Here is a 27,395-nt window from a genome sequence, read left to right as displayed (position 1 = left end):
AAGATGAAAATTGCTCATGATCAACGTGCAAAGGAACAGTTCATAAAGGTTGGTGACACTGTTCTCGTTAAAAAGAAAAAAGAGGGAAAGTTAGATATGCCGTATGATACAAAACCATATAAAGTGATTAGTGTAAAAGGAACTATGGTAACAGCTAGTAATAGAGATCATAGTATAACACGTAATATGGCTTATTTCAAAGTGATTCCAACTAGTGTAGAAAATGATGAAGTGCAAAGTCGTGCAAAAGAAAAAGAAAAAAATAGTTATAACCCGACAAACAATTCATCAAGGGATGTTATTGCATTTAAGGACTCTCGTCCTAAACGTCATGTTAAACGCCCTACACGATTTGATGATTAATTGTGTTCCTATGTAATGAAAAGTATTTACTTATTGTGCTAAACTAAATTTAATATTGTTTGAATAATGCAGATATCTCATTCAATATTTTGTAACTTTGTATTACAGTTTCTTTCATGTTTAACATTGCATATGTATTTTTAACATTGAAATCCTTTGTGGAAAAGATTAAGTTGTTTAAATTCTTTGTGTGCTTAATTAATGTTAAATGTATGCAGTATCTCTTGATATGTTAATAACTTACTTTGTGTCAATAACTTTGCTTTGTGCTACAAGCATGGTAGACATCCTGTATTCATTCTTTTTAAAGAAAAGGAGGGATGTCATGTTCACAGAAAATGGTACCATCCGTTTTCTATGTGCGGCGGCTGAGACGCCAGAGAGAGAGAGGAGGTAAACAAGAGAGCGTACAGGACGCCCGCCAAGCTTGGTAGCTACTAGTCATGTAATCATATTAAGTATTAAAGTCAGTAACCAAGTCATGACTTTACATCAACCCTACAACCAAGACTTCCTCAGCTACACACAAACACCACAGCATAGTAGGCTGAGAAGTGCGTTCTGGCTACTAGGTACGACATATATATATATTGTGACGGTGTTCCCCCCCCTTTATATTTCTCCCACGCCTGCTGTAAGAGTCATGTCCACTTTACCCGAGCGTTTTCTACGTCGCAGGCATCAGTTTGATATATGTGGGAGAATGTAGTGTTCTCGAAGTGGCGAGAAATTTGTAAAAGAAGAGTATTTTGGCCTGTGGTTTAGGCCCTTTAGGAAGCCAATATGGCGCTGGCTCTTCTGTTTTGCCGCCAAAACTGTGTGACGTCAGTGACACCAGATTGGTCACCGACAGCGATGTGGCACAGGGAGCCAATGAAAACCTCCCATGGCGAATGTGACATCACGAAGGAAGGGGGGTCCGGTCAGAGCGCCACGGCGGCGCGATCAGTCTGACACGACACGTCAAGGTGGGCGGATGTGTGAAGGTTGATCCTGTCAATCTGACAGTAATACGCCACTCCCGTGGATCTTACGCGTCACCCGTAGTCTGCAAGTACGCCAGAGGTCTTCCTTCATTCCATGTGTGGACCGAAGAGGGAATTGACGGAATATTGAGCATCAAGTGCTCCAGGATCGGGTGCTGTGCAGGTGGAGTCTAGGCAGTATCGTCTGGGACGTCTGATAGGTTCACAGTGACGATGTAGCGGCTGGGCCAATCCACTGGGAAGCAGTGAAGAAGACACTAATCGGGAATCCGAACGACTGCAGCCGAGACGTAGGCAGGCAGCCGTAGCTGGGAGGAGAAGTTGACGGCCGGGAGACCGACTCCAACCCTACAAGAAGTCGAGGAGGAGCACGGACCTGCAGTGAAAAGGCACGGAGACGACGCGCTTATGGTGGGACGTTGATTGAGTTCCTGGAGGACACGACAGAGTGTGTGTGGGGGCGTTCCCTACACGAGGCAGGAGCCAGGACCAGGAGCTACAACTCAACTCTCACTGGAGGATAGGTGGAAGTAGGTGATTCTTGTTTCCCTCCCAATTCCCCTTTAGTCAGCTATATTATTTAGCCAGAGTATTTTGTATGTCGTGAGCAAGGCTCACCTATGTCACAGTAAGGCACAAGTGTGCAGTGGGGCTACATAGAGTCTTCACAGTATTTATGATAATTATTGGTGTGTGCAGGCACCCGGAGTAATTGATGAATTTACTGTGTTGATAATGTCTTTCATGAGACTTTAATATGATCATTTAGTAAGAGAATATATATATAAATATGCCAGTATTTGGAGTTAGGCTATGTGCCTAGTAACTGTGTTATTACCATTATTGATGTCTATGACTCATCCATATATATATATATATATATATATATATATATATATATATATATATATATTAAAGTCTATGCTTGTGTATTGAATAATCATTCATGTGTGCAGTGATTAATTGTGTTATCGCCCACAAAAGGAATTACTGAGAACTACAGTGATATATACTTGCGTACATTATCATTAAATGAAGGGCAGTATGTTATACCATGATAGTGAGTTATTGTGTCTATTAATATAGAGATGTTTGATTGAGCTCAAGATCAGTGAGTGAAGCATTTACGTGTTATTGTCGCAAATATTGTGTGTTCGAACTTCTAGTGATCTTTGAGAACTTAAAGAAACAGGCGCGTCACGCCACAAGCAAACAGATAAAGTAACATTCGCGCGGTGGTAGTCGCCCAGCTGATTTTGACATTGACGTGAGGGGGAACGTTGCCGCCTTGGCGAGTTCATGATTATATGTGGGAACGAGTGACTTCCGCCAGAAACAGCTGTTTGCTTATTGATATAATCTTGTGATGTCTTTGAATGAGTTTTAAGTAAAATACACAGGACATTGGTGTTTATATCATCCCCTCCATATTTGTTGTGGCTATATAATACCTGAAAGCAGATAGTGATAGAAGTAAATACCTGCCTGATATCAGACATATTGAGTGTGCTCTTGCCACTGTTACCACAATTCAACAAAACCACTGACGTGTTACTGGACACCGGAAACACCAGTTGGCGACCTTGTGATTAGTAGTAGAGCGCTGTGCCGGGGCGGGCACACAAGCTGTAGAGAGTACGAGCTGTGTTCCCACTCATTCTCGATTAGAGGCCGGTTGGGATTGACTGGGATACTCTCCTGGCGTACAGTGGCGCCGCGAGGATTAGAGTGAAGACCCGCAGGGCTACGGTGAGTGACCTTGAGTATACTGTTACTCGCCCCTCTCTTAATGAGGTGAACCCCGACATTGGCGACCTTGCCAGGATCACGATCGAGATAAAGGTTGCAGTTGTGGTACTTGGCAGTGGTATTAGGTATCAGGTGCAGGTTATCACTCATAGCACGAGATGGAGGATGATAAAGTAACAATGTTCATTGACACTAGACATGAGCAGGTGCTGGAGGAGTGCACCAAGGCACAGTTACAGTCAATAGCAGACCATTTTGGGATAAAGCTGAGATCTTCCAGAGTGGGAGAGAGAAGACTGGAGATCATGGCACAGCTCAGAGCACGAGATGAAGCTTTGGGGGAGGAACGGCCACAAACACCTGCCAGTATGGGAGAACATCTGAGCATTGGTGGGAGCAGCAGAGGATCCAGCGGCAGCAGGCACAGCGTTAAGCTGGAGATAATGAAGCTGCAGCTGGAAGCACAGCAGCGCAAAGAAGAGTGAGATGCACAGCAGCGCAAAGAAGAGCGAGAGGCACAGCAATGCAAAGAAGAGTGAGAAGCAGAGGCACAGCAGCGCAAAGAAGAGCGAGAAGCAGAGGCACAGCAGCGCAAAGAAGAGCGAGAGGCACAGCTGCGCAAAGAAGAGCGAGAAGCACAGCTGCACAGGGAAAAACAAGAGCGAGAAGCACAGCTAAGACGAGAGGAGCACGAGCGAGAAGCTAGGCTGAAACAGCAGGAGATAGAAGCTAACAAGGATGTGGAGCTGAAGCGAGCTGAGCTAGGGCTAGCTCCCCCTGCTCTGCCACAGCAGGAGGACCGCCGAGTGAGGGAGAGAGATTTGCCGGTCTTTGTACCAAATGAAGCTGAAGGTTTCTTCGACCATTTCGAAAGGGTTGCTACTTTGAAGAAGTGGCCGAGGGTGGAGTGGGCGGAGCTGGTTCAGGGTAGGCTCACCGGTGAAGCTCGTGAAGCCTACAATATGCTCAACCTCCAAGAGTGCACCAACTACGATGCTGTAAAGAGAGCTGTGCTCCATTCTTTCAAGCTCACGCCAGAATGTTACAGGAAGAGATTCAGGGAATGTACCCGTTCACCAGGAAAATCTTATGCGGAGACGGCGAGGGATATGGAGAGAAAGTTCCTTAAGTGCTGGAGTCCGAAGGAGCGAGGTCGGCTGAGGAGGTCAAGAGGCTTATGGTCATGGAGAAGTTTATGTCCGTGCTCTCTCCTGAGATCAGGGTGAGAGTAAAGGAGGCGGATATAAAGGACCTGAGGGCCGCAGCCGACAGAGCCGACATGCTGGAAGAAGCCTTACGCCCACGCAGAGAGGGACAGCACCGACCGCCCGTATACTCCGGAAATGGTAGAAATTATAGGAGGACGGACGGATGGAGGACAGGAGCGAGTTCTCCCAGGTCCCACCTCTCAAGTGGGGACAACAGAGGATCGAAGAGTGCTGTGGAGCCGGTAAAGAAGTCCCAAGCTGAGAGCTCAGGAGCTGTTGCTGCGACGAAGGAGTCGACAGATGGTGCGAGGAAGACACACGGAGCGACGGCCTCTGGAGGCAGTGCCAGGGCGAGCGGTGGTGGATGGTCTCCGACGAGGAAGATCCGCTGCTACAATTGCGGAATATTCGGACACGTCGCGCGGGAATGCAAACGCCCTAAGCAGCGGGGGAACGTTGCTTTCGTGAGGGTCGAGGACCAGATGGCCGAGAGGGTGCGGGATGAACCCGTACTGAGTGGGGAGAAAAGAGTTCACCCATTCGTGTGTGAGGGAACCGTAAGGATGGGGGACGCAGACCCCATCCCGGTAAAGATATTAAGAGACACTGGGGCAGATTTTACCCTGGTGAGCGAAACCCTGTTCCCTGAGGGTTACGAGAGTACCAGTGTGGGGGTGGCAAGGGTGACCACTGTGGGAGGCCCAGTGAGGCTGCCCCTACACCAGGTGACTCTGAATTCTGATTATGGCTGCCAGACCCTAGTGCTAGGGGTCTGTGCATCAATGCCCAAGATGGAGGCACAAGTCATCTTGGGAAATGACGCATGTGGAGGATATGTCCTCCCGAATCTCGTGAAGGGCGAGGAGTGCCTAGAGCACTATAAGGAGATGGGCGGAGTGTTAGACGCCTGTGGGGACGAGAAAGGAATCGCCACGGTGGCGTTCCCGGTTTGTGCTGTGATGCCGAGACAGCGCGAAGGACACGGAGGGTGTGGATCTGATGGGGCTGAGGAGGCGTCCGACAGCCTGGGAATCGATCACCTCTTCATGGACCCGGAGAACGAGCGGAGGGCGAAGGCAGCCCGAATGGTGAGTTGCAGGTGACCCTCACCAGTTCTCTAGGGGTAGACCGCACTCGTCATAGAGAGTTGCAGCAAATGGAGTTCCCCGAATTAATTCGTGAGGCCAAAGGAGGACGTGTTGGTCCTGAGAGGGCCACTCATTTTTACATGCAGGATGGCATGCTGATGAGACAGTGGAGGCCTGTGAGGATGGAGGCCAGAGAAGAGTCTGTAGGTACGAGGCACCAGGTAGTGTTGCCGGCCCAGTGCAGAGCGGCAGTGTTAGACATATCGCATTCTGTGGACTCTGCAGGTCACCTGGGGGTGACCAAGACGCTGCTAAAGATCAGGGATCATTTCTACTGGCCAGGTATGGACGCCGACGTGAGGCGTTATTGTAAGACGTGCTTACCGTGCCAGAGGGCAGGGAAGAGCCAACCTGCGATACCGAAGGCCCCGTTGGTCCCTGTTCCGGCGTTTGGGCCTGCATTCGAGCGTCTGTTGGTCGACGGGGTGAGTCCGTTGCCAAGGACGAAACGAGGGAATACCTACCTGATGACGATCATGTGTGCGTCCACCAGATTTCCAGAAGCCGTCCCGATGCGACGTTTGACGTCGAAAGGAGTAGCCGGGCAACTACAACGATTTTTCTCTTGGGTGGGGAAGCCCAGAGAAATTCAGACAGACTGTGGAAGTATATTCCAGTCTAAGTGGTTCCGACAGACGGTGACAGGTTGGGGAGTGACTCAGATTCGGTCGTCGCCTTACCGACCGCAGTCGCAAGGGGCGATCGAAAGGTTTCACTCCACCTTGAAGACCGTTCTGAGAGTGTTCTGCGCAGAACAGGGGGCTGAGTGGGATGAGGCAGTATACCCTGCGTTGTTTGCCATATGTAACGCAGTGGTAGAATCGTTAGGTTTCTCACCTTTCCAGCTGGTGTATGGACACGAGGTGCAAAGTCCTCTGTCCATGCTGAAGGAACAATGGACACCGGGAGTGACCATGGGGACGCTCAATGAATATGTTCAAAAGTTCAAGGAGCGTCTCACTCTAGCAAAGGAACTAGCTGGGAAACATCTGAAGGAGGTGCAGCGTAAGATGTCGGAGTGGTACGACAAGAGAGCTACGCTGAGGGAGTTCCAGGTTGGGTCCCAGGTGATGGTATTGCTGCCGGGTAAGAGTAGGGTGACCGAGTCGCGGTTCAAGGGACCATACCAGGTGCTACGGCGGTTGGGTCCTGTATCGTATGAAATCGGGAAGCCGGATAGACCCCGCAAGAAACAGGTGTGTCATGTAGACCGCCTGAAGCCTTTCTTCCCTGTGGAAGGAGGAGCCGCCGTGCAGGACGGGACGGTGACCCGAGATCCCCAGCAGAAGACGATTTTGTGCATGCAGGTGGACCAGGAACTTCCAGTGGAGGAAGGAAAGTGGTCCAGGGCGGACGGCACCCGTCTCACCAACACGGAGAGTCTGGCGAAGATCGAGGACAAGCTACTACACCTGGAAGGGCAACAGAGCGCGGTCCTGACGAACCTACTGAGGGAGAATGCCTCTCTCTTTACCGACATGCCCCGACGACACAAGAGTGTAACGCACGAGGTGGAGGTGAGGGACGCCAGGCCCGTCAAGCAGAGCGCGTATAGGGTGAGCCCGGAGAAGCGAGAGCTGATGAGGAAGGAGGTGGAGTATCTCCTTGAGAACGACCTAGCGGAGCCCAGTAAAAGTGAGTGAAGTTCCACATGCTTGTTGGTGAAGAAAAGCGATGGTACCTCCCGCTTTTGTACAGACTACAGGAGGGTGAACTCCATCACAGTGGCAGATTCTCACCCCATGCCAAGAGTGAGCGATTGCATCGACCAGGTGGGCAGTGCAAGGTACGTATCCAAGGTCGATCTGCTCAAGGGGTACTACCAGATCTCTTTGACTCCTGAGGCCAGGAAAATATCAGCTTTCGCAACTCCTGACGGGCTGTACCAATACAAGGTGTTATCCTTTGGAATGAAAAACAGCGGTAGCTGTTTCCAGCGCATGATGAATGAGTTGCTAAGGGGTGCCGAAGGCTGCACAGTATACATCGATGACATCGTCGTGTACGCCGACGATTGGAAGACGCACCTGGAGAGACTCAAGGAATTGTTTAGAAGGCTAGAGGAGGCTAACTTGACTGTAAATTTAGCCAAGAGCAAGTTTGAGAAGGCCCACTTAGAGTACCTTGGCTTCGTCATTGGCCAAGGTGAAGTAACCCCTGTAGATCACAAAGTGTCAGCCATTAAAAAATACCCCGTGCCCAGAATGCGTAAAGAGTTGTTAAGGTATCTCGGGATGATAGGGTACTATCATGGGTTCTGCAGGAATTTTTCCACGGTAGCGCATCCCCTGACCGAGCTACTCTCCAAGAATGTGCGATGGAGATGGGGAGAGGCCTGCCAAGAGTCTTTTGGGAAGACCAAGAAACTGTTGACGGAGGCCCCGGTATTAATATCCCCAGATTTCTCAGCCGGATTCATCCTGTACATAGACGCCAGCGACGTTGGGATAGGGGCCATGTTGGCTCAAGAGAGGAGTGAGATACATAGGCCAGTAGCTTTCTACTCTAAGAAGTTTGTGAAATACCAGCGGGCCTATAGTACCGTTGAGAAAGAGGCATTGGCGCTAGTTATGGCCCTGAAGCACTTCGATGTGTACGTGGGAGGAGGGGCGAGACCTGTTCTGGTGTTCACAGATCACAACCCTCTCACCTTTTTGTACAAAATGAGGAACTCCAACCAACGTCTGACGAGGTGGGCGTTGCTACTGCAAGAATACCGGCTGGACATCAAGCACATCAGGGGGAAGAACAACGTGGTTGCGGATGCCCTGTCCCGTATACACTAACCAGACATGACTCTTATTTTAAGGGGAGGGGTATGTGACGGTGTTCCCCCCTTTATGTTTCTCCCATGCCTGCTGTAAGAGTCATGTCCACTTTACCCGAGCGTTCTCTACGTCGCAGGCATCAGTTTGATATATGTGGGAGAATGTAGTGTTCTCGAAGTGGCGAGAAATTTGTAAAAGAAGAGTATTTTGGCCTGTGGTTTAGGCCCTTTAGGAAGCCAAAATGGCGCTGGCTCTTCTGTTTTACCGCCAAAACTGTGTGACGTCAGTGACACCAGATTGGTCACCGACAGCGATGTGGCAAAGGGAGCCAATGAAAACATCCCATGGCGAATGTGACGTCACGAAGGAAGGGGGGTCCGGTCAGAGCGCCACGGCGGCGCGATCAGTCTGACACGACACGTCAAGGTGGGCGGATGTGTGAAGGTTGATCCTGTCAATCTGACAGTAATACGCCACTCCCGTGGATCTTACGCGTCACCCGTAGTCTGCAAGTACGCCAGAGGTCTTCCTTCATTCCATGTGTGGACCGAAGAGGGAATTGACGGAATATTGAGCATCAAGTGCTCCAGGATCGGGTGCTGTGCAGGTGGAGTCTAGGCAGTATCGCCTGGGACGTCTGATAGCTTCACAGTGACGACGTAGCGGCTGGGCCAATCCACTGGTAAGCAGTGAAGAAGACACTAATTGGGAATCCGAACGACTGCAGCCGAGACGTAGGCAGGCAGCCGTAGCTGGGAGGAGAAGTTGACGGCCGGGAGACCGACTCCAACCCTACAAGAAGTCGAGGAGGAGCACGGACCTGCAGTGAAAAGGCACGGAGACAACGCGCTTATGGTGGGACGTTGATTGAGTTCCTGGAGGACACGACAGAGTGTGTGTGGGGGCGTTCCCTACACAAGGCAGGAGCCAGGACCAGGAGCTACAACTCAACTCTCACCGGAGGATAGGTGGAAGTAGGTGATTCTAGTTTCCCTCCCAATTCCCCTTTAGTCAGCTATATTATTTAGCCAGAGTATTTTGTATGTCGTGAGCAAGGCTCACCTATGTCACAGTAAGGCACAAGTGTGCAGTGGGGCTACATAGAGTCTTCACAGTATTTATGATAATTATTGGTGTGTGCAGGCACCCGGAGTAATTGATGAATTTACTGTGTTGATAATGTCTTTCATGAGACTTTAATATGATCATTTAGTAAGAGAATATATATATAAATATGCCAGTATTTGGAGTTAGGCTATGTGCCTAGTAACTGTGTTATTACCATTATTGATGTCTATGATTCATCCATATATATATATATATATATAAGTCTATGCTTGTGTATTGAATAATCATTCATGTGTGCAGTGATTAATTGTGTTATCGCCCATGAAAGGAATTACTGAGAACTTCAGTCATATATACTTGCATACGTTATCATTAAATGAAGGACAGTATGTTATACCATGATAGTGAGTTATTGTGTCTATTAATATAGAGATGTTTGATTGAGCTCAAGATCAGTGCAGCGAAGTATTTACGTACTATTGTCGCAAATATTGTGTGTTTGAACTTCTAGTGATCTTTGAGAACTTAAAGAAACAGGCGCATCACGCCACAAGCAAACAGATAAAGTAACATTCGCGCGGTGGTAGTCGCCCAGCTGATTTTGACATTGACGTGAGGGGGAGCGTTGCCGCCTTAGCGAGTTCAAGATTATATGTGGGAACGAGCAACTTCCGCCTGAAACAGCTGTCTGCTTATTGATATAATCTTGTGATGTCTTTGAATGAGTTTTAAGTAAAATATAAAGGACATTGGTGTTTATATTATCCCTTCCATATTTCTTGTGGCTATATAATACCTGAAAGCAGATAGTGATAGAAGTAAATACCTGCCTGATATCAGACATATTGAGTGTGCTCTTGCCACTGTTACCACAATTCAACAAAACCACTGACGTGTTACTGGACACCGGAAACACCAGTTGGCGACCTTGTGGTTAGTAGTAGAGCCCTGTGCCGGGGCGGGCACACAAGCTGTAGAGAGTACGAGCTGTGTTCCCACTCATTCTCGATCAGAGGCCTGTTGGGATTGACTGGGATACGCTCCTGGCGTACAGTAGCGCCGCGAGGATTAGAGTGAAGACCCGCAGGGCTACGGTGAGTGACCTTGAGTATACTGTTACTCGCCCCTCTCTTAATGAGGTGAACCCCGACATTGGCGACCTTGCCAGGATTAAGTACTTATACGGTCGCTCACCGATAAACCCCGACAATATATATATATATATATATATATATATATATATATATATATATATATATATATATGTATATATATATATATATATATATATATATATATATATATATATATATATATATATATATATATATATATATATATATGTCTTACCTAATAGCCAGAACGCACTTCTCAGCCAACTATGCAAGGCCCGATTTGCCTAATAAGCCAAGTTTTCATGAATTAATAAATTTTCTCTAATTTTTTGCTTATGAAATGAAAAAGCTACCCATTTCATTATGTATGAGGTCAATTTTTTTTTATTGGAGTTAAAATTGACGTAGATATATGACCGAACCTAACCAACCCTACCTAACCTAACCTAACCTATCTTTATAGGTTAGGTTAGGTTAGGTAGCCGAAAAAGTTAGGTTAGGTTAGGTTAGGTAGTCGAATAACAAATAGTTCATGAAAACTTGGCTTATTAGGCAAATCGGGCCTTGCATAGTAGGCTGAGAAGTGCGTTCTGACTGCTAGGTACGACATATATATATATATATATATATATATATATATATATATATATATATATATATATATATATATATATATATATATATATATATATATATGTGTGTGTGTGTGTATCACGAAAATAAACACGTGATTAAGAATGTGACAATGTCAGACCACGGAGGAAAAATGAAACAGGAAATTTCCTTAAGTACTTTCGTATATTAAATACATCTTCAGAAGGTCAACCTTCCTTCCGATGTATGACCTTCTGAAGATGTATTTAATATACGAAATTACTTAAGGAAATTTCCTGTTTCATTTTTCCTCTGTGGTCTGACATTGTCATATATATATATATATATATATATATATATATATATATATATATATATATATATATATATATATATATATATATATATATATATATATATATATATATATATATGTCGACTAAGACTTTTTGCTCGATGGTAGCAAATCGAGCAAAAAGTCTTAGTCGACATGAACTTGAAACCGGCCATATACTGCAGGTATGTTGACGACATTTTTACACAGGTACCTGATGTCAGACATCTGCAGGAGCTGAAGGAGGCATTTGAGCAGAGTTCCGTGCTGCGTTTCACTTACGAGATGGAAAAGGATGGGAAGCTGCCCTTTCTAGATGTAACAGTCATGGAAAAGAGCGGAGGTTTCCACACTGCAGTCTACACTAAGGAAACGAACATAGGAATGTGCCTAAATGCCAACAGCGACTGCCCAGACAGGTACAAGAGGAGTGTTGTTAACACATATGTCGACCGTGCTCTCAGCCACAGCTCAGAATGGAAGCAAGTCGACGAAGAACTCTGTAGGGTAAGGCAGGTCCTAGTCAACAACGGCTTCTCCAATGGTTACGTCGAAGACATCATAAGAAGGAAAGTGAAACGCCATGCAACCTCTGAAGAGACAACTAACACAACACCTATACCCCCTATTAGACTATTTTCCAGGAACTTCTTTTCCACAATTCATAAAACGGAGGAAAGGGTCCTGAAAGATGTTGTTAATAGAAACGTTATCCCTACAGACAAAAATCAGAGGATACAACTGACGATTTACTATAAAACCAGAAAAACGGCCAGCCAACTCATGAGAAACTCTCCAGACACAAAGCAGAACGCTTTAAAAGAGACCAACGTCGTCTATGCCTTCAAATGCCCACTTGGGGACTGTAAGCTCCAAATAACCCAGTATATAGGCAAGACAACAACATCTCTTTCTAGGCGTTTAACGATGCATAAGCAACAGGGCTCCATTAAGGAACATATAATCTCTTCCCACAACCAAACCATCGCCAGAGAAATCCTAGTAAACAACACAGAAATCATCGATAGATACAGCAATAGCAGACGACTTGACGTTTGCGAGGCACTGCACATTAAGAAGTCAACACCAGCAATCAACAGTCAATTAATGCACAACTATATTCTACCCACCTCAAGACTCCGCTCCAATATAGAAGCATCAAGAAATATGGACCAATAGGCTTTCTACAATCACTTCCATTTCAATACCCATTGTTTCGTGTTCTGTCTTGTGTTGATGAAATTCATGCCCTATTAAATACCACCTCACCCCATCCACCTCACTCAAATGTAGATATAAACAAATCGGAGATATGTAAGTTCTATTCAGTTGTGTATGTGTAAAGTCTTTGAAAATGTAATAAGTTTTACGAAACGCGCTCAAGTGTTGCATCAGACTAGAAATAAAAATGAATTTTGGAGAATTGATTTTTGAATTACCTCCAACAGTGAAAAGAAATGTACGAAAGATTGAGAAAATTCGTGTTAGAATTATTAATCTTACTTTTTCGGTCATATTTAATAATATATATATATATGTATATATATATATATATATATATATATATATATATATATATATATATATATATATATATATATATATATATATATATATATATATTTATTTATGTCGTACCTAGTAGCCAGAACGCACTTCTCAGCCTACTATGCAAGGCCCGATTTGCCTAATAAGCCAAGTTTTCATGAATTAATTGTTTTTCGACTACCTAACCTACCTAACCTAACCTAACCTAACATTTTCGGCTACCTAACCTAACCTAACCTATAAAGATTGGTTAGGTTAGGTTAGGTAGGGTTGGTTAGGTTCGGTCATATATGTACGTTAATTTTAATTCTAATAAAAAAAAATTGACCTCATACATAATGAAATGGGTAGCTTTATCATTTCATAAGAAAAAAATTAGAGAAAATATATTAATTCATGAAAACTTGGCCTTTTAGGCAAATCTCTCCATACATAGTAGGCTGAGAAGTGCGTTCTGGCTACTAGGTACGACATTTATATATTTATTTATATATATTCAAACACACATTTGACGCTTGAGGTATGGGTGTCACCAACTTTTTTTAATGAACTGGGTTCTATTCAAATTGAAACAAGATTAGCCAGAACCTCAACGTGACAATACAGATGGGGAAATGTACACTGCATTATGAAAACCAGGAGTTACTACTGGACTCAAAATTTGAGAACCAGCAGTAGCTACAGCTGGACCCCAACTATGAGAACCAGCAGTTGCTACAGCTGGACCCCAACTATGAGAACCAGCAGTTGCTACAATTGGACCCCAACCATGAGAACCAGCAGTTGCAACAGCTGGACCCCAACTATGAGAACCAGCAGTTGCTACAGCTGGACCCCAACTATGAAAACCAGCAGTTGCTACACTTGGACCCCAACCATGAGAACCAGCAGTAGCTACAGCTGGACCCCAACTATGAGAACCAGCAGTAGCTACAGCTGGACCCCAACTATGAGAACCAGCAGTTGCTACAATTGGACCCCAACCATGAGAACCAGCAGTTGCAACAGCTGGACCCCAACTATGAGAACCAGCAGTTGCTACAGCTGGACCCCAACTATGAAAACCAGCAGTTGCTACAGCATGGACCCCAACTATGAAAACCAGCAGTTGCTACAGCATGGACCCCAACTATGAAAACCAGCAGTTGCTACAGCATGGACCCCAACTATGAGAACCAGCAGTTGCTACACTTGGACCCCAACCATGAGAACCAGCAGTTGCTACAGCTGGACCCCAACTATGAGAACCAGCAGTTGCTACAGCTGGACCCCAACTATGAGAACCAGCAGTTGCTACAGCTGGACCCCAACTATGAGAACCAGCAGTTGCTACAGCTGGACCCCAACTATGAGAACCAGCAGTTGCTACAGCTGGACCCCAACTATGAGAACCAGCAGTTGCTACACTTGGACATAAACTCTGTGCAAAGAAAACACAAAAAATATAATGGGAAAACTTTGCATTGGCGGGACGCCCCGATGACGCGAGACTTGCCGCCTCTTGGGGGTTCCCCGCTATGATGACCCCCACCACCACCTCCCGTCTCTGGTAGGCTGACACCTGCCGCGGCCTGCCTGTTGTCTCCCCCCCCCCCCCCCCACCACCACCACCTGGACCCTGGTGGGCTGACACCTGCCGCGGCCTGCCTGTTGTTTCCCCCCCCCACCACCACCACCTGGACCCTGGTGGGCTGACACCTGCCGCGGCCTGCCTGTTGTCTCCCCCCCCCCCCCACCACCACCACCTGGACCCTGGTGGGCTGACACCTGCCGCGGCCTGCCTGTTGTCTCCCCCCACCACCACCACCACCACCTGGACCCTGGTGGGCTGACACCTGTCGCGGCCTGCCTGTTGTCTCCCCCCACCACCACCACCACCACCTGGACCCTGGTGGGCTGACACCTGTCGCGGCCTGCCTGTTGTCTCCCCCCACCACCACCACCACCACCTGGACCCTGGTGGGCTGACACCTGTCGCGGCCTGCCTGTTCTCTCCCCCCCCTCCACCTGGACCCTGGTGGGCTGACACCTGCCGTGGCCTGCCTACACTGTCCTATACTGTCACCTTGCTTGGTACTATCCTTTCACCTTACAGTGTGCTCCTCTATCATCTTACATTGTCCTACCCTGTCACCTTACACTAACCTATCTTGTTCCTTTACACTGTCATATCCCGTCCCCTTACACAGTAGGTAGCTCTGGCTACGATCACCGAGTGGTGAGGTGGCTCTGGCTACGATCACCGAGTGGTGAGGTGGCTCTGGCTACGATCACCGAGTGGTGAGGTGGCTCTGGCTACGATCACCGAGCGGTGAGGTGGCTCTGGCTACGATCACCGAGCGGTGAGGTGGCTCTGGCTACGATCACCGAGCGGTGAGGTGGCTCTGGCTACGATCACCGAGCGGTGAGGTCCCGCCAAACACACAGCGAAACTACGACGTTGCTACAACGTTCGAACAAGATATAACACCTCCTAACCAGTTATAAGAACCAATATAACAAGTTGTAACAACGTTCTAATACGTCAAAAACACGTTAAGCCAAGATGTAACAACTTTATTACAAGTTGTAACAAGCGGAAAATAGGGTCAGTTACGGTTTGTGTTTCCAGGGGTGGCTCTGGCTACGATCACTGGGCGGTGAGGTGGCTCTCTTTACTATAACTGAGCAGTGAGGTGGCTCTGGCTACGATCACTGAGCAGTGAGGTGGCTCTGGCTACGATCACTGAGCTGTGATGTGGCTCTGGCTACGATCACTGAGCGGTGAGGTGGCTCTGGCTACAATCACCGAGCGGTGAGGTGGCTCTGGCTACGATCACTGGGCGGTGAGGTGGCTCTCTTTACTATAACTGAGCAGTGAGGTGGCTCTGGCTACGATCACTGAGCGGTGAGGTGGCTCTGGCTACGATCACTGGGCGGTGAGGTGGCTCTGGCTACGATCACTGGGCGGTGAGGTGGCTCTGGCTACGATCACTGAGCAGTGAGGTGGCTCTGGCTACGATCACTGGGCAGTGAGGTGGCTCTGGCTACGATCACTGAGCAGTGAGGTGGCTCTGGCTACGATCACTGGGCGGTGAGGTGGCTCTGGCTACGATCACTGAGCGGTGAGGGGGCTCTGGCTACGATTACCGAGCGGTGAGGTGGCTCTGGCTACGATCACTGAGCAGTGAGGTGGCTCTGGCTACGATCACTGAGCAGTGAGGTGGCTCTGGCTACGATCACTGGGCGATGAGGTGGCTCTGGCTACGATCACTGAGCAGTGAGGTGGCTCTGGCTACGATCACTGGGCGGTGAGGTGGCTCTGGCTACTATCACTGAGCGGTGAGGTGGCTCTGGCTACGATTACCGAGCGGTGAGGTGACTCTGGCTACGATCACTGAGCAGTGAGGTGGCTCTGGCTACGATCACTGAGCAGTGAGGTGGCTCTGGCTACGATCACTGGGCGATGAGGTGGCTCTGGCTACGATCACTGAGCGGTGAGGTGGCTCTGGCTACGATTACCGAGCGGTGAGGTGGCTCTGGCTACGAACAATGAACAGTGAGTGTATACACTGCAGGCAATATTACCTCTCAGTTGATGTGATGGGCCGAGGTGAGGAACACTGAGACACACGTGAAGCAGCGGCCGAGATGAGGAACACTGAGACACACGTGAAGCAGCGGCCGAGGTGAGGAACACTGAGACACACGTGAAGCAGCGGCCGAGGTGAGGAACACTGAGACACACCTGAAGCAGTGGCAGAGGTGAGGAACACTGAGACACACCTGAAGCAGCACCAGCAGTGAAGGTGTCCACACGGTAGTCGCCTCAGACCTGCCTCAAACTTTCCTAGTCTCCCTTTATATGTTCTCTCACCTCCCTCTGGCTCCTCCCACTGTAACTCCTCCCACAGTAACAACTCCAACAGTAACCCCTCCCACTGTAACTCCTCTCACAGTAATTCCTCCCACAGTAACCCCTCCCACTGTAACTCCTCTCACAGTAACTCCTTCAGTAACTCCTCCCACAGTAATTCCTCCCACAGTAACCCCTCCAACTGTAACTCCTCCCACAGTAACTCGTTCAGTAACTCCTCCCACAGTAAGTCCTCCCACAGTAATTCCTTCCACAGTAACCCCTCCAATTGTAACTCCTCCCACAGTAACTCCTTCAGTAACTTCTCCCACCGTAATTCCTCCCACAGTAACTCCTCCTACAGTAACTCCTCCCATAGTAACTCCTCCCACAGTAACTTCTCCCACAGTAACTTCTCCCACAGTAACTCCTCCCACAGTAACCCCTCCCACAGTAACTCCTCCCACAGTAACCCCTCCCACAGTAACTCTTCCCACAGTAACTCCTCCCACAGTAACTTCTTTCACAGTAACCCCCTCCAACTGTAACTCCTCCCACAGTAATTCCTCCCACAGTAACTCCTCCTACAGTAACTCCTCCCATAGTAACTCCTCCCACAGTAACTCCTTGAGTAACTCCTCCCACAGTACCTTCTTCCACAGTAACCCCTCCCGCAGTAACTCCTCCCACAGTAACTCCTCCCACAGTAACTCCTCCCACAGTAACTTCTTCCACAGTAACCCCTCCCACTATAACTTCTCCCACAGTAACTCCTCCCACAGTAATTCCTCTAGTAACTCCTCCCACAGTAACTCCTCTAGTAACTCCTCCCCCAGTAACTTCTTCCACAGTAACCTCTCCCACTGTAACCCCTTCCCCAGTAACTCCTCCCACAGTAACTCCTCCCACAGTAACTCTTGTCACAGGACCCTCCTGCCACAGGACCCGCCTGCCACAGTAACTCCTGCCACAGTAACTCCTCCCACAGTAACTCCTCCCACAGTAACTCTTGTCACAGGACCCTCCTGCCACAGGACCCTCCTGCCACAGTAACTCCTGCCACAGTAACTCCTCCCACAGTAACTCCTGCCACAGTAACTCCTGCCACAGTAACTCCTGCCACAGTAACTCCTGCCATAGTAACTCCTGCCATAAACATTAGACAGATTTCTCAGTGTCAGAGTTGTTAACAAATGTTGTGTGAAGTTACGTGGTGGAGGTAGACTCCATACACAGTTTTAATATTAGATATGATAGAGCCCAGTAGGCTCAGGAACCTGTACACCAGTTGACTGACTGTTGAGAGAGGGGACCAAAGATCTGAAGCTCAGACCTCGCAAGTACACCTGTGTGCGTACAATTAGGTGAATACCTTATGCCTCATCCACCCGACAATTTACCCACCTGATAACTTACCCACATGATGACTTACTCACCTGATAACTTACCCACATGATGACTTACTCACCTGATAACTTAACCACATGATGACTTACTCACCTGATAACTTACCCACATGATGACTTACTCACCTGATAACTTACCCACATGATGACTTACCCACCTGATAACTTACCCACCTGATAACTTACCCACATGATGACTTACTCACCTGATAACTTACCCACCTGATAACTTACCCACATGATGACTGACTCACCTGATAACTTACCCACCTGATGACTTACCCACCTGATAACTTACCCACATGATGACTTACCCACCTGATAACTTACCCACCTGATAACTTACCCACATGATGACTTACTCACCTGATAACTTACCCACCTGATAACTTACCCACATGATGACTTACCCACTTGATAACTTACCTACAAAATGACTTACCCACCTGATTACTTACCCACATGATGACTTACTCACCTGATAACTTACCCACCTGATAACTTACCCACAAGATGACTTACCTACATTTTTTTTTTCCAGGCCCACTAATTGTTTCACGTTTCTGTCTTCGGCGGAGTATGAGTATTTATGACTCGTATGGTCGCTTCAATAAGATTATGCCCCATGTATTTAACAACTTCTGCTCTGTTGTATCTAAGTTGAAATTATACTGGGTTTGTAACTTTACACTGTGTTAGATAATGTTCCAGTGGTCTGTCTGGCATTTCTCCAGTGCTGACACTTCCTCTCATCTTCCGGAACCTGAAAGCCTATGTCCCATGCACATGGGTACCCAAGCCTGATGCGATGTAAGTGTACTTCTGTTGTTCAACTGCTTCCTGGCACCAAAATAAGTGGTTCGTAGTTTGTTGAATTCTTGTACCATCCCGCAGATCCTAATGTTGCAACTGCTGTGTTGTGGTTACTGTGCATCTTCTGCACAGCTCTATTTCTAATTACTTTCTTAACCTGTGCTGGTTTCTGTGGTATGTAAATATCTACATTTCTTCTCTTAGTTGCCATTTTTACCGCTGCGTCTGCTGTGTCATTTCCTTTTATTCCTACAAGACTTGGCACCCAGTTCATAGGTATCAGATGGCATTGACAATTGAGTACTCACTTAGCTGTGTTTGCAAGGGTTGAGATCTGGCTATTTGGTCCCCAACCCGAACTATGAGAACCAGCAGTTGCTACAGCTGGATCCCAACTATGAGAACCAGCAGTTGCTACAGCTGGACCCCAACTATGAGAACCAGCAGTTGCTACAGCTGGACCCCAACTATGAGAACCAGCAGTTGCTACAGCTGGACCCGAACTATGAGAACCAGCAGTTGCTACAGCTGGACCCCAACTATGAGAACCAGCAGTTGCTACAGCTGGACCCCAACTATGAGAACCAGCAGTTGCTACAGCTGGACCCCAACTATGAGAACCAGCAGTTGCTACAGCTGGACCCCAACTATGAGAACCAGCAGTTGCTACAGCTGGACCCGAACTATGAGAACCAGCAGTTGCTACAGCTGGACGCCAACTATGAGAACCAGCAGTTGCTACAGCTGGACCCCAACTATGAGAACCAGCAGTTGCTACAGCTGGACCCCAACTATGAGATCCAGCAGTTGCTACAGCTGGACCCCAACTATGAGAACCAGCAGTTGCTACAGCTGGACCCCAACTATGAGAACCAGCAGTTGCTACAGCTGGACCCCAACTATGAGAACCAGCAGTTGCTACAGCTGGACCCCAACTATGAGAACCAGCAGTTGCTACACTTGGACATAAACTCTGTGCAAAGAAAACACAAAAAATATAATGGGAAAACTTTGCATTGGCGGGACGCCCCGATGACGCGAGACTTGCCGCCTCTTGGGGGTTCCCCGCTATGATGACCCCCACCACCACCTCCCGTCTCTGGTAGGCTGACACCTGCCGCGGCCTGCCTGTTGTCTCCCCCCCCCCCCCCACCACCACCACCTGGACCCTGGTGGGCTGACACCTGCCGCGGCCTGCCTGTTGTTTCCCCCCCCCACCACCACCACCTGGACCCTGGTGGGCTGACACCTGCCGCGGCCTGCCTGTTGTCTCCCCCCCCCCCCCCACCACCACCACCTGGACCCTGGTGGGCTGACACCTGCCGCGGCCTGCCTGTTGTCTCCCCCCACCACCACCACCACCACCTGGACCCTGGTGGGCTGACACCTGTCGCGGCCTGCCTGTTGTCTCCCCCCACCACCACCACCACCACCTGGACCCTGGTGGGCTGACACCTGTCGCGGCCTGCCTGTTGTCTCCCCCCACCACCACCACCACCACCTGGACCCTGGTGGGCTGACACCTGTCGCGGCCTGCCTGTTCTCTCCCCCCCCCTCCACCTGGACCCTGGTGGGCTGACACCTGCCGTGGCCTGCCTACACTGTCCTATACTGTCACCTTGCTTGGTACTATCCTTTCACCTTACAGTGTGCTCCTCTATCATCTTACATTGTCCTACCCTGTCACCTTACACTAACCTATCTTGTTCCTTTACACTGTCATATCCCGTCCCCTTACACAGTAGGTAGCTCTGGCTACGATCACCGAGTGGTGAGGTGGCTCTGGCTACGATCACCGAGTGGTGAGGTGGCTCTGGCTACGATCACCGAGTGGTGAGGTGGCTCTGGCTACGATCACCGAGCGGTGAGGTGGCTCTGGCTACGATCACCGAGCGGTGAGGTGGCTCTGGCTACGATCACCGAGCGGTGAGGTGGCTCTGGCTACGATCACCGAGCGGTGAGGTCCCGCCAAACACACAGCGAAACTACGACGTTGCTACAACGTTCGAACAAGATATAACACCTCCTAACCAGTTATAAGAACCAATATAACAAGTTGTAACAACGTTCTAATACGTCAAAAACACGTTAAGCCAAGATGTAACAACTTTATTACAAGTTGTAACAAGCGGAAAATAGGGTCAGTTACGGTTTGTGTTTCCAGGGGTGGCTCTGGCTACGATCACTGGGCGGTGAGGTGGCTCTCTTTACTATAACTGAGCAGTGAGGTGGCTCTGGCTACGATCACTGAGCAGTGAGGTGGCTCTGGCTACGATCACTGAGCTGTGATGTGGCTCTGGCTACGATCACTGAGCGGTGAGGTGGCTCTGGCTACAATCACCGAGCGGTGAGGTGGCTCTGGCTACGATCACTGGGCGGTGAGGTGGCTCTCTTTACTATAACTGAGCAGTGAGGTGGCTCTGGCTACGATCACTGAGCGGTGAGGTGGCTCTGGCTACGATCACTGGGCGGTGAGGTGGCTCTGGCTACGATCACTGGGCGGTGAGGTGGCTCTGGCTACGATCACTGAGCAGTGAGGTGGCTCTGGCTACGATCACTGGGCAGTGAGGTGGCTCTGGCTACGATCACTGAGCAGTGAGGTGGCTCTGGCTACGATCACTGGGCGGTGAGGTGGCTCTGGCTACGATCACTGAGCGGTGAGGGGGCTCTGGCTACGATTACCGAGCGGTGAGGTGGCTCTGGCTACGATCACTGAGCAGTGAGGTGGCTCTGGCTACGATCACTGAGCAGTGAGGTGGCTCTGGCTACGATCACTGGGCGATGAGGTGGCTCTGGCTACGATCACTGAGCAGTGAGGTGGCTCTGGCTACGATCACTGGGCGGTGAGGTGGCTCTGGCTACTATCACTGAGCGGTGAGGTGGCTCTGGCTACGATTACCGAGCGGTGAGGTGACTCTGGCTACGATCACTGAGCAGTGAGGTGGCTCTGGCTACGATCACTGAGCAGTGAGGTGGCTCTGGCTACGATCACTGGGCGATGAGGTGGCTCTGGCTACGATCACTGAGCGGTGAGGTGGCTCTGGCTACGATTACCGAGCGGTGAGGTGGCTCTGGCTACGAACAATGAACAGTGAGTGTATACACTGCAGGCAATATTACCTCTCAGTTGATGTGATGGGCCGAGGTGAGGAACACTGAGACACACGTGAAGCAGCGGCCGAGATGAGGAACACTGAGACACACGTGAAGCAGCGGCCGAGGTGAGGAACACTGAGACACACGTGAAGCAGCGGCCGAGGTGAGGAACACTGAGACACACCTGAAGCAGTGGCAGAGGTGAGGAACACTGAGACACACCTGAAGCAGCACCAGCAGTGAAGGTGTCCACACGGTAGTCGCCTCAGACCTGCCTCAAACTTTCCTAGTCTCCCTTTATATGTTCTCTCACCTCCCTCTGGCTCCTCCCACTGTAACTCCTCCCACAGTAACAACTCCAACAGTAACCCCTCCCACTGTAACTCCTCTCACAGTAATTCCTCCCACAGTAACCCCTCCCACTGTAACTCCTCTCACAGTAACTCCTTCAGTAACTCCTCCCACAGTAATTCCTCCCACAGTAACCCCTCCAACTGTAACTCCTCCCACAGTAACTCGTTCAGTAACTCCTCCCACAGTAAGTCCTCCCACAGTAATTCCTTCCACAGTAACCCCTCCAATTGTAACTCCTCCCACAGTAACTCCTTCAGTAACTTCTCCCACCGTAATTCCTCCCACAGTAACTCCTCCTACAGTAACTCCTCCCATAGTAACTCCTCCCACAGTAACTTCTCCCACAGTAACTTCTCCCACAGTAACTCCTCCCACAGTAACCCCTCCCACAGTAACTCCTCCCACAGTAACCCCTCCCACAGTAACTCTTCCCACAGTAACTCCTCCCACAGTAACTTCTTTCACAGTAACCCCCTCCAACTGTAACTCCTCCCACAGTAATTCCTCCCACAGTAACTCCTCCTACAGTAACTCCTCCCATAGTAACTCCTCCCACAGTAACTCCTTGAGTAACTCCTCCCACAGTACCTTCTTCCACAGTAACCCCTCCCGCAGTAACTCCTCCCACAGTAACTCCTCCCACAGTAACTCCTCCCACAGTAACTTCTTCCACAGTAACCCCTCCCACTATAACTTCTCCCACAGTAACTCCTCCCACAGTAATTCCTCTAGTAACTCCTCCCACAGTAACTCCTCTAGTAACTCCTCCCCCAGTAACTTCTTCCACAGTAACCTCTCCCACTGTAACCCCTTCCCCAGTAACTCCTCCCACAGTAACTCCTCCCACAGTAACTCTTGTCACAGGACCCTCCTGCCACAGGACCCGCCTGCCACAGTAACTCCTGCCACAGTAACTCCTCCCACAGTAACTCCTCCCACAGTAACTCTTGTCACAGGACCCTCCTGCCACAGGACCCTCCTGCCACAGTAACTCCTGCCACAGTAACTCCTCCCACAGTAACTCCTGCCACAGTAACTCCTGCCACAGTAACTCCTGCCACAGTAACTCCTGCCATAGTAACTCCTGCCATAAACATTAGACAGATTTCTCAGTGTCAGAGTTGTTAACAAATGTTGTGTGAAGTTACGTGGTGGAGGTAGACTCCATACACAGTTTTAATATTAGATATGATAGAGCCCAGTAGGCTCAGGAACCTGTACACCAGTTGACTGACTGTTGAGAGAGGGGACCAAAGATCTGAAGCTCAGACCTCGCAAGTACACCTGTGTGCGTACAATTAGGTGAATACCTTATGCCTCATCCACCCGACAATTTACCCACCTGATAACTTACCCACATGATGACTTACTCACCTGATAACTTACCCACATGATGACTTACTCACCTGATAACTTAACCACATGATGACTTACTCACCTGATAACTTACCCACATGATGACTTACTCACCTGATAACTTACCCACATGATGACTTACCCACCTGATAACTTACCCACCTGATAACTTACCCACATGATGACTTACTCACCTGATAACTTACCCACCTGATAACTTACCCACATGATGACTGACTCACCTGATAACTTACCCACCTGATGACTTACCCACCTGATAACTTACCCACATGATGACTTACCCACCTGATAACTTACCCACCTGATAACTTACCCACATGATGACTTACTCACCTGATAACTTACCCACCTGATAACTTACCCACATGATGACTTACCCACTTGATAACTTACCTACAAAATGACTTACCCACCTGATTACTTACCCACATGATGACTTACTCACCTGATAACTTACCCACCTGATAACTTACCCACAAGATGACTTACCTACATTTTTTTTTTTCCAGGCCCACTAATTGTTTCACGTTTCTGTCTTCGGCGGAGTATGAGTATTTATGACTCGTATGGTCGCTTCAATAAGATTATGCCCCATGTATTTAACAACTTCTGCTCTGTTGTATCTAAGTTGAAATTATACTGGGTTTGTAACTTTACACTGTGTTAGATAATGTTCCAGTGGTCTGTCTGGCATTTCTCCAGTGCTGACACTTCCTCTCATCTTCCGGAACCTGAAAGCCTATGTCCCATGCACATGGGTACCCAAGCCTGATGCGATGTAAGTGTACTTCTGTTGTTCAACTGCTTCCTGGCACCAAAATAAGTGGTTCGTAGTTTGTTGAATTCTTGTACCATCCCGCAGATCCTAATGTTGCAACTGCTGTGTTGTGGTTACTGTGCATCTTCTGCACAGCTCTATTTCTAATTACTTTCTTAACCTGTGCTGGTTTCTGTGGTATGTAAATATCTACATTTCTTCTCTTAGTTGCCATTTTTACCGCTGCGTCTGCTGTGTCATTTCCTTTTATTCCTACAAGACTTGGCACCCAGTTCATAGGTATCAGATGGCATTGACAATTGAGTACTCACTTAGCTGTGTTTGCAAGGGTTGAGATCTGGCTATTTGGTCCCCAACCCGAACTATGAGAACCAGCAGTTGCTACAGCTGGATCCCAACTATGAGAACCAGCAGTTGCTACAGCTGGACCCCAACTATGAGAACCAGCAGTTGCTACAGCTGGACCCCAACTATGAGAACCAGCAGTTGCTACAGCTGGACCCGAACTATGAGAACCAGCAGTTGCTACAGCTGGACCCCAACTATGAGAACCAGCAGTTGCTACAGCTGGACCCCAACTATGAGAACCAGCAGTTGCTACAGCTGGACCCCAACTATGAGAACCAGCAGTTGCTACAGCTGGACCCCAACTATGAGAACCAGCAGTTGCTACAGCTGGACCCGAACTATGAGAACCAGCAGTTGCTACAGCTGGACGCCAACTATGAGAACCAGCAGTTGCTACAGCTGGACCCCAACTATGAGAACCAGCAGTTGCTACAGCTGGACCCCAACTATGAGATCCAGCAGTTGCTACAGCTGGACCCCAACTATGAGAACCAGCAGTTGCTACAGCTGGACCCCAACTATGAGAACCAGCAGTTGCTACAGCTGGACCCCAACTATGAGAACCAGCAGTTGCTACAGCTGGACCCCAACCATGAGAACCAGCAGTTGCTACAGCTGGACCCCAACTATGAGAACCAGCAGTTGCTACAGCTGGACCCCAACTATGAGAACCAGCAGTTGCTACAGCTGGACATAAACTCTGTGTAAAAAAAATACAAAACAAAATATAATGGGAAAACTTTGCATTGGCGGGACGCCCCGATGACGCGAGACTTGTCGCCTCTTGGGGGTTCCCCGCTATGATGACCCCCACCACCACCTCCCGTCTCTGGTAGGCTGACACCTGCCACGCCCTGCCTGTTGTCTCCCCCCACCACCACCTGCACCCTGGTGGGCTGACATCTGCCGTGGCCTGCCTGTTGTCTCCCCCCACCACCACCTGCACCCTGGTGGGCTGACACCTGCCGCGGCCTGCCTGTTGTCTCCCCCCCCCACCACCTGCACCCTGGTGGGCTGACACCTGCCGCGGCCTGCCTGTTGTCTCCCCCCCCCACCACCTGGACCCTGGTGGGCTGACACCTGCCGCGGCCTGCCTGTTGTCTCCCCCCCACCCCACCACCTGGACCACGGTGGGCTAACATCTGCCACGGCCTGCCTGTTGTCTCCCCCCACCACCACCTGGATCTTGGAGAGCTGATACCTGCCGCGGCCTTTCCAACATTTTCCCACTCTGACTTAACCCCATTTATACTAACTCTCTGTTTCCTTTGGCATAGCCATGCCTTAATCCAACATAATATAGCACCCCCAATACCATGAGTCTCTTTCTTTTTGATAAGTCTTTCATGTGGCACTGTATCAAAAGCTTTGCTAAAGTCAAGGTACACAACATCGCAAACCTTACCACTATCAACTGCCTCAACTATGCTGGAATAAAAAGATAGCAAATTTGTTAAACAAAAACGGCCATTTGTAAATCCATGTTGCGACTCGTTTATTAATTTATGTTTTTCAAGATGAAAACGAATGGTATTTGCAATTTGCCTTTGCTTAGCCTGCAATACGAACTTCATAGTTTCTTTTTTTTCAACTTCATAGTGGTGGAGGAACTATTTTTCGAACTTCATAGTGGTGGAGGTGGGCTCCCTCCATTGTTTCAAGCGTGGGTTGGACAAGTATATGAGTGGGATTGGGTGGTAATAGATAGGAGCTGCCTCGTATGGGCCAACAGGCCTTCTGCAGTTACCTTTGTTCTTATGTTCTTATGTTTTTGCCCTCCTTTTTGCACCCCATAAGTCAAGGCACCAGCCACCCAAGGTAGTGGCGTGGTGTGAGGCGTGGTGTGAGGCGTGGTAGTGGCGTGGTGTGAGGCGTGGTAGTGGCGTGGTGTGAGGCGTGGTGTGAGGCGTGGTAGTGGCGTGGTGTGGGGCGTCGTAGTGGCGTAGTGTGAGGCTTGGTAGTGGCGTGGTGTGAGGCGTGGTAGTGGCGTGGTGTGAGGCGTGGTAGTGGCGTGGTGTGAGGCGTGGTAGTGGCGTAGTGTGAGGCGTGGTAGTGGCGTGGTGTGAGGCGTGGTAGTGGCGTGGTGTGAGGCGTGGTAGTGGCGTGGTGTGAGGCGTGGTAGTGGCGTGGTGTAAGGCGTGGTAGTGGCGTGGTATGAGGCGTGGTAGTGGCATGGTGTGAGGCGTGGTAGTGGTGTGGTGTAAGGCGTGGTAGTGGCATGGTGTGAGGCGTGGTAATGGCGTGGTGTGAGGCGTGGTGTGAGGCGTGGTAGAGGCGTGGTATAAGGCGTGGTAGTGGCATGGTGTGAGGCGTGGTAATGGCGTGGTGTGAGGCGTGGTAATGGCGTGGTGTGAGGCGTGGTAGTGGCGTGGTGTTAGGCGTGGTAGTGGCGTGGTGTGAGACGTGGAAGTGGCGTGGTGTGAGGCGTGGTAATGGCGTGGTGTGAGGCGTGTAGAGGCGTGGTAGTGGCGTGGTGTGGCGTGGTAGTGGTGTGGTGTGAGGCTTGG

General features: G+C 49.2%; 1 protein-coding gene across 4 annotated transcripts in view; it reads right to left on the bottom strand.

Moving 5' to 3' along the window:
* LOC138364293 (leukocyte elastase inhibitor-like) overlaps positions 1–16,699 on the bottom strand; it is a 77,828-nt gene extending 61,129 nt beyond the window's left edge. For 2 of the 4 annotated variants that reach the window (XM_069323883.1, XM_069323882.1), the window contains exon 1: positions 16,449–16,694. The gene's annotated coding sequence lies outside the window, so the exon portion shown is untranslated. Of the gene's footprint in view, positions 1–16,448 lie in introns of all 4 variants that reach the window. The other 2 variants (XM_069323884.1, XM_069323885.1) reach the window with 2 other exon arrangements.
* Positions 16,700–27,395: the final 10,696 nt, after the last annotated feature.

This window comes from Procambarus clarkii, chromosome 13 (assembly GCF_040958095.1).
Source record: "Procambarus clarkii isolate CNS0578487 chromosome 13, FALCON_Pclarkii_2.0, whole genome shotgun sequence".
In the NCBI taxonomy this organism is placed as follows: domain Eukaryota; kingdom Metazoa; phylum Arthropoda; class Malacostraca; order Decapoda; family Cambaridae; genus Procambarus; species Procambarus clarkii.
Note: the sequence above shows the minus strand (reverse complement) of the source record. Positions and strands in the feature narration are given on the sequence as shown.